Genomic DNA, 8,464 nt, shown 5'->3' on the forward strand with positions numbered 1-8,464 from the left:
GAGAGTGAAAAAGCTGGCTTAAAACAACAGTCAAAAAACAATGATCATGGCATTCAGTCCCATCACTTCATGGCAAATAGAAGGGCTGAAAAAGTGGAAAGAGTGACAGAGTTTATTTTCTTGGGTTCTAAAATCACTGTGGACAGTGACTGCAGCCATGAAATTAAAAGACATTTGCTCCTTGGAAGAAAATCTATGACAAATGTAGATAGCTTATTAAAAAGCAGACATCAATTTCCCAACAAAGGTCTATATGTAAACCAAAGCTATGGTTTTTCCTTTTCATACTGTTTGTGGGGTTCTCAAAGCAAGAATACTGAAGTGGTTTGCCATTCCCTTCTCCAGTGGACCACATTTTGTCAGGCCCTAACTAGCAGGGACATGCCCTTCAGATTGCCAATATCAATAACCTCAGATATGCAGATGACACCACCCTTATGGCAGAAAGTGAAGAGGAACTAAAAAGCCTCTTGATGAAAGTGAGAGGAGAGTGAAAAAGTTGGCTTAAAACTCAACATTCAGAAAACTAAGATCATGGCATCCGATCCCATCAATTCATGGCAAATAGATGGGAAAACAGTGGAAACGGTGGCTGACTTTATTTTGGGGGGCTCCAAAATCACTGCAGATGGTAACTGCAGTCATGAAATTAAAAGATGCTTACTACCTGGAAGGAAAGTTATGACCAAACTAGACAGCATATTAAAAAGCAGACATTTTACTTTGCCAACAAAGGTCCACCTAGTAAAGGCTATGGTTTTTCCAGTAATTATGGACTATAAAGAAAGCTGAACACTGAAGAATTGACACTTTTGAACTGTGGTGTTGGAGAAGACTCTTGCGTCCCTTGGACTGCAAGGAGATCCAACCAGGCCATCCTAAAGATCAGTCCTGAGTGTTCATTGGAAGGACTGATGTTGAAGCTGAAACTCCAATACTTTGGCCACCTGATGCAAAGACTTGACTCACTGGAAAAGACTCTGATGCTGGAAAAGATAGATGCTTGAAAGCAGGAGGAGAAGGCGATGACACAGGATGAGATGGTTGGCTGGCATCACTGACTCAATGGACATGAGTTTGGGTAAACTCCGGGAGTTGGTGATGGACAGGGAGGCCTGGAGTGCTGCAGGCCATGGGGTTGCAAAGAGTCGGTCACGGCTGAGCGACTGAACTGAAGCTTCAATACTTTGGCCACCTGATGCATAGCGTTGACTAACTGAAAAAACCCTGATCCTGGGAAAAATCGAGGGCAAGAGAAGGGAGTGACAGAGGATGAAATGGTTAGATGTCATCACTGACTCAATGTACACGAGTTTGAGGAATCTCAAGGAGATAGTGATGGACAGAAAAGCCTGGAGTGCTGCATTTCATGGGGTCACAAAGAGTTGGATACAACTTAGCAGTTGAAGAACATGGTTTTTCCAGTAGTCATGTATGGATGTGAGAGTTGGACCATAAAGAAGGCTGAGCGCCAAAGAACTAATGCTTTCAAATTGTGGTGCTGGAGAACTCTTGAGAGTCCCATGGACAGCAAGGAGATCAAACCAGTCAATCCTAACGGAAATCAACCCTGAATAAGTACCTTAGCGACTGAACAATGAAAAATAAAAAATCCAGACTTACCAACTGAACAAAGTTAAAAACCTAAACTAAGTTACGCCAACAGCTAACCTTGGTTTGGCTTTGGGACCCACAATCTCCTGCTTTAAAGCCAGCTCAAGACTCATGTCCCAGTGCTTAGACTTATTCAATATCAACTCCTATTAAGCACCTGTATGTATATCCCAGTCAAGACGACATTCTTGGCCTCATGGAATTTAGGTTCACAGACAACACAGAGAAGTCACATGCGATTACAACAGTACCTTTCATGCTGACAAGTGACAGGGTAGCTAATCCTAGTCCCATCCATGCCCTAGCTACATCCCTTTCAGACTGTTTAGAATTACCACTTGCTGAGAAACTACTTAAGCCAGCCTGCCGTATGGTAACAAAAGTGAACAAGATAGGGAGACAACAGCATTTCGTGGCCCTACTAAATTGTGTCATTATTCTCAAGTTGGTCTTATTCCATGCTTTACAAGCTCCCAGCTGGGTCATGCTGCCCATATATGTGTACTTCCATAGTGGGCAGGCATGGCCATTCTAAAAGCAGCAGCATACTTACACTAGTGCCTTTGATTACCCAAATAAATGATATTCAAATATAATTTTTAACAAAACTCATTATAATGGAGATGTGGCCAAAATAGCCACAGATAGGAAGACCCTGAGCTCACCTCCTCCCACAGGCACACCAAAATTACAACAGGGAAACTACTGATGAGAAAAGCTGGAAGACTAGCAGGAAATATCTTCAATCAAAGATCCAGAAAAGGAACTGTAACAAGACATGTAAGAGGGCAGGTGATGCGATATAGCTAAAACTCATACCCCCAGGTGAATGACCCACAAATGGGAGGATACTTAAAGTTGCAGAGGTTCTCCCATGGAGTGAGTGGTCCAAGCCCCACAATGGGCTCCCCAGCCCAGAGAATTCTGCACCAGGATGGGCCCTTAGAACATCTGGCTTTAAAGACCAATAGGGCTTACTTCTGGGAGAGCCAGAGGACTGTGGGAAACAGAGACCCCCACTGTTAAAGATGCACACAAGCCCTCACATACTCCAGGACTCTGGCCAGAAGCAGCAATTTGAAAGGAGCCTGAGTCAGATCCACCATCTGATCTTGGAGTTTCCTGGTGAGGCAGGAGGCAACTGCAGCTTGTCCTGGGGACACAGACACTGGCACAACTATCTTTGGGAGCTTGTTCTATCATATGAACACTGGTGCTGGCAAGTGCCATTTTGGAGTCCTCTCTCCAGCTTATTAGCTTCAGGATCCAGCCCCTCCCACCAGCCTCTTGGCATCATTATTGGGATGCCCAGGCCAAGCAACTAACCAGGTGGAGAAACAGTCCCACCAACAGGCCTGCTGCCTTATGATCCCGAGCCCATAGTCAACCCAGGACCTGGCTATCTCTACCAGAGGGCTCAGATCCTGGTTGGGTAATGGGCACTACTCAAAGGACAAAGCTCATCCATCAGTGGGTAGAGCCAGGATTCTATGGGCACCACTCCACACACCAGCAGGACAAAACATCAGCTCTGGGACCTCCAGGACCCTGGGCTAAAGACCTCAGGTGCTGGATCTACCTCCCAGTGAGTAGCATTAACCCCAAGACACCCTGGGCCTTGGCCCTGCCCACCAGCAAGCAGACACCAGATCTAGGGCTACTTCAGCCCTGCACCCTACTGTATCAAGATCCAGCCCACCTACCAGTAGGCCTGTACCTGCCACAGGACCCCTTGGGCCCAAGCCCGCACAGCAGCAGGCTAAAACCAGCTCTGGGACGCTTTGGGACCCTCAGTCAGCTGGTCCAGGATACAGTCCCACCTACCAGCAGAACACTACCAGCTCTAGGACTTTGGGGGCCTTGCAGCCAGAGACCTGAGAACCCAGTTCTGCCCACCAGTGAGTTGGCATTAGCTCCAGCACTGTCTCCCTGCAAGACACCACCAGCCCCAAGAAGCCCCAGTCCCACCCACCAGCAGGCAGACACCAACTCCAAGACACCTGGTAACCCTTAGCCAGCTGCCCACTCATTCACCAGTGAGCCAACACACCTCAATCCTGGCAGCCAGCTATGTCAGCAACTGGCCCCGCCCACAAGCAAGCCAACATTAGACCTGGGACACATTTACCCCTTCATTCCCCACAAGCCCCCACGCCACTTCACTCACCCCACTGATGGACTAGCTGGAGTCCAGGATCCCCTAAACCTCCACAGCCAGCAGCCTTGTAATCCAGCCCCGCCCACCAGCAAATGGCAGCCTCTGCACAAGGCAAGGCCTGGAAACCAACCGGGCTTGGGCCAGCCACATCCATCAGACAGCCCACAGTAATCAGCCCACCACAACAGAAGAGTTCAGGCACAAATAGGGGGCACCTCTATGGCATACGGCCCTAGTCACCAGGCAACGATCACAATGATGTTCCGCACCTGAGACAAAGTGCTGTGGGTGAACAGAGCAAAATGTTAAGAGAGTTTTAACAAAGCATGATAAAATATAAAGAGGAGCCAGAGACAAAGAATATAATAACTGAAATAAAAAATACACTAGGAGGAATCAATAGTAGATTAGACAATACAGAGGAATGGGTCCACAAGCTAGAAGACAGCAGTGGGACTCACTGGAACTGAACGTGAAAAGAGCAAGCAAACAAAAAGAAATGAGGACATCCGTGTTCACAGCAGCATTATTACAATAGCCAAGGTATGGAAGCAACCCAGGTGTCCATCAACAAATGAACAGATAAGATATGGTGTGTACACACACACACACACACAGTGGGATACCACTTAGCCGTAAGAGAATGAAACTGCTGTTTGCAACAACATGAATGGACATGAACCATGTTATGTTTAGTAAAGTCAGTCAGAAAAAAGCCAAAATAATGTATGCTATCACTTATAAGGGGAGTTTAAAAAATAAAACTTGTGAATATAACAAAAAGAAACATATAGAAAACAAGCTAGTGTTTACCAGAGGGGCGAGGGGAAAAGGAGGAGGGAGGACAAGATAGGGGTAGAAGATTAAGAGATCATCTGCACATCTGAGGTGACTGATATTTCTCCCGGCAATCTTGATTCCAGCTTGCGTTTCTTCCAGTCCAGCGTTTCTCATGATGTACTCTGCATAGAAGTTAAATAAGCAGGGTGACAATATACAGCCTTGACACACTCCTTTTCCTATTTGGAACCAGTCTGTTGTTCATGTTCAGTTCTAACTGTTGCTTCCTAACCTGCATACAGGTTTCTCAAGAAGCAGGTCAAGTGGTCTGGTATTCCCATCTCTTTCAGAAATTTTCCACAGTTTATTGTGATCCAGTCAAAGGCTTTGGCATAGTCAATAAAACAGAAATAGATGTTTTTCTGGAATTCTCTTGCTTTTTCCATGATCCAGCGGATGTTGGCAATTTGATCTCTGGTTCCTCTGCCTTTTCTAAAACCAGCTTGAACATCTGGAAGTTCATGGTTCATGTATTGCTGAAGCCTGGCTTGGAGAATTTTGAGCATTACTTTACTAGCGTGTGAGATGAGTGCAACTGTGCGGTAGTTTGAGCATTCTTTGGCATTGCCTTTCTTTGGGATGGGAATGAAAACCGACCTTTTCCAGTCCTGTGGCCACTGCTGACTTTTCCAAATTTGCACTTTGACAGCATTATCTTTCAGGATTTGAAATAGCTCAACTGGAATTCCATCACCTCCACTAGCTTTGTTCGTAGTGATGCTTTCTAAGGCCCACTTGACTTCACATTCCAGGATGTCTGGCTCTAGATGAGTGATCACACCATCGTGATTATCCAGGTCATGAAGATATTTTTTGTACAATTCTTCTGTGTATTCTTGCCACCTCTTCTTAATATCTTCTGATTCTGTTAGGTCCATACCATTTCTGTCCTTTATCGAGCCCATCTTTGCATGAAATATTCCCTTGGTATCTCTAATTTTCTTGAAGAGATCTCTAGTCTTTCCCATTTTACTCTTTTCCTCTATTTCTTTGCATTAATCGCTGAAGCACTATAGTGCATTGATCTTCTCTCTTCTTGCTATTCTTTGGAACTCTGCATTTAGATGCTTATATCTTTCCTTTTCTCCTTTGCTTTTCACTTCTCTTCTTTTCACAACTATTTGTAAGTCCTCCCCAAACAGCCATTTGGGTTTTTTGCATTTCTTTTCCATGAGGATGGTCTTGACCCGTCTCCTGTACAATGTCACGAACCTCATTCCACAGTTCATCAGGCACTGTATCTATCAGATCTAGGCCCTTAAATCTATTTCTCACTTCCACTGTATAATCATAAGGGATTTGATTTAGGTCAAACCTGAATGGTCTAGCGATTTTCCACACCACAAAACAAGTTTCCATAAATTTAACAAAACTGAAATCATATCATCTTCTGACTACAATGTTATGAGACTAGAAAATACATACAAGGGAGAAAAAAACTGCAAAAAAACAAACAAACAAACATTCCAAAACTATTAACAAAATGGCCATAAATACCTATCAGTAATCACATTAAATGTAAATATGATGCTAAACAACTTGCTACTAATCAATGGATCACTGAAGATTATCAACAAAAAAAGGAACTTAAAAATACCCAGAAATGAAAACAAAAACATAACAATCCAAAATCTGTGTGATGCAGCCAAAGCAGTCCTAGTGGAAGTTTACAGCTACAAGCCCATCTCAGGAAAGGAAAAACCTCAAATAAACAACCTATTCTTACATCTAAAAGAACTAGAAAAGGAAGATCAAATAAAACCCAAAGTGAGCAGAAGGAAAGGAATTAAAAGATTAGAGCAGAAATAAGAGACAGAGATTTAAAAAACAAGAGATTAAGGAAACTAAGAGCTGGTTCTCTGAAAAGATAAAATTGATTAACCAGTCTCAACAACAAAAGAGAGCCCAAATCAACAGAATCAGAAATGAAAAGGGGAAAGTTACAATTGACACCACAGAATTACAAAAAGGATCATAAGAGATTACAACAATTATATACTGATAAATGGACAATCTCAAAGAAACGATAAATTCCTAGAAATGTACAATGTCCTCAGACTGAACTAAGAACAAATAAAAATGTGAACAAATCAATTACCAGGAATAACACTGTATCAGTAATAAAACAACTTTCAGAAAACAGTTCAGGACCAGACTGCTTCACAGGTGAATTCTATCCTCCAGAGAAGAGTTAACACCTATTCTTCTCAAACTATTTCCAAAAAACTGTAGAGGAAGTAACATTTCCTCAACTCACTCTACAAGACCAGTATCATCCTGCTACAAAAACCAAATGAAGATAACACTAAAAAAGAAATTTACAGGTCAGTATCACTGATGAACACACATGCAAAAATTCTTAAAATATTAGCAAACAGAATTCAACAATTCATTAAAAGGATCATACACCAAGATCAAATGTCATTTATCCCAGGGATGGACTAATACCTGCAAATTAATCAAAGGGATACACATTAACAAACTGAAGAACAAAAATCATATGATCATCTCAACAGATGTAGAAAAATATGACAAAATTCAACATCCATTTATGATAGAAACTCAACAAAGTGGTATAGAGGAAACATACCTCAAAACAATAAAGGCCATAAATGACAAGCCCACAGCTAACATCATACTCAATGGTGAAAAGGCAAAAGCATCTTCTCTAACATTAGGAACAAGACAGTGATGTCCACTCCTGCCACTTTCATTCAAGATATCATTGGAAGTCCTAGTCGTAGCAATCAGGTAGGAAAAAGAAATAGAATCCAAATTGCAAAAAAGTAAACTGTCACTGCTGACAGATAACATGATACTATACATAGAAAATCCTGGGAATTCCCTAGTGGTGGTCTAGTAGTGAGGATTTGGTGGCCCTGGGTTGGATTTCTGGTCAGGGAACAAAGATCCTGCAAGTTGCACAGCAAACCAAAGAAAATTCTCAAGATGCCAACAGAAATTACTATAGCTCAATGAATTTAGTAAAGCTGCCAGAGACAAAAATCAATATACAGACACCTGTTGCATTTATATACACTAACAACAAACCATCAGAAAGAGAAATTAAGAAACAATCCCATTTAGAACTGCATCAAAAGGAATAAAATATTTAAGACTAAGGTAACTAAGGAGGTTAAAGACCTGTACTGAGAAACTACAGGACATCAATAAAAGAAACTGAAGATGATATAGATAAATGGAAAGACATACGGTGTTCACGGACTGGAAGGATTTGTTAAAACAACTATATACTACTCAAGGAACTCTACAGATCAATTCAATCCTTATTAAAATATTAATGGTATTTTTGACAGAACTACAGCTAATTAAACAACTTGTATGAGAACACACACACACACACAATGGTATTTTTCATTGAGAACACACACACACACACACAGACACCCTGAACAGCCAAAATGGTATTTTTCACTGAGAACACACATGCCCTGAACAGCCAAAAGTCTTGAGGAAAAACAAGCAAGCTGAGGGCCTCACACTCCCTGGTTCAAACCATACTATAATGCTATAGTCATCATAACAGGATAGTACTGGCACAAAAACAGACACATAGGTCAATGGAACAGAATACAGAGCCCAGAAATAAACCCACACTTATGGTCACTTAACCTATGACAAAGTGGCAAGGATATACAATGAGAAAAACACAACCACTTCAATAAGGGGTGTTGGGGGATTCCTTGGTGGTCTAGTGCTTAAGAATCTGCCTTGCAACGCAAGGGAAACCAGTCCAGTCCCTGGTCCAGGAAGATCCCACATGCTGCGAGGCAACTAAGCTCATATGCCACCAACTACTGAGCCTTCGAGCCCTAGAGCCAGTGCTCAGCA

The sequence above is a fragment of the Capricornis sumatraensis genome, chromosome 4 (genome assembly GCF_032405125.1).
Source record: "Capricornis sumatraensis isolate serow.1 chromosome 4, serow.2, whole genome shotgun sequence".
Lineage (NCBI taxonomy): Eukaryota > Metazoa > Chordata > Mammalia > Artiodactyla > Bovidae > Capricornis > Capricornis sumatraensis.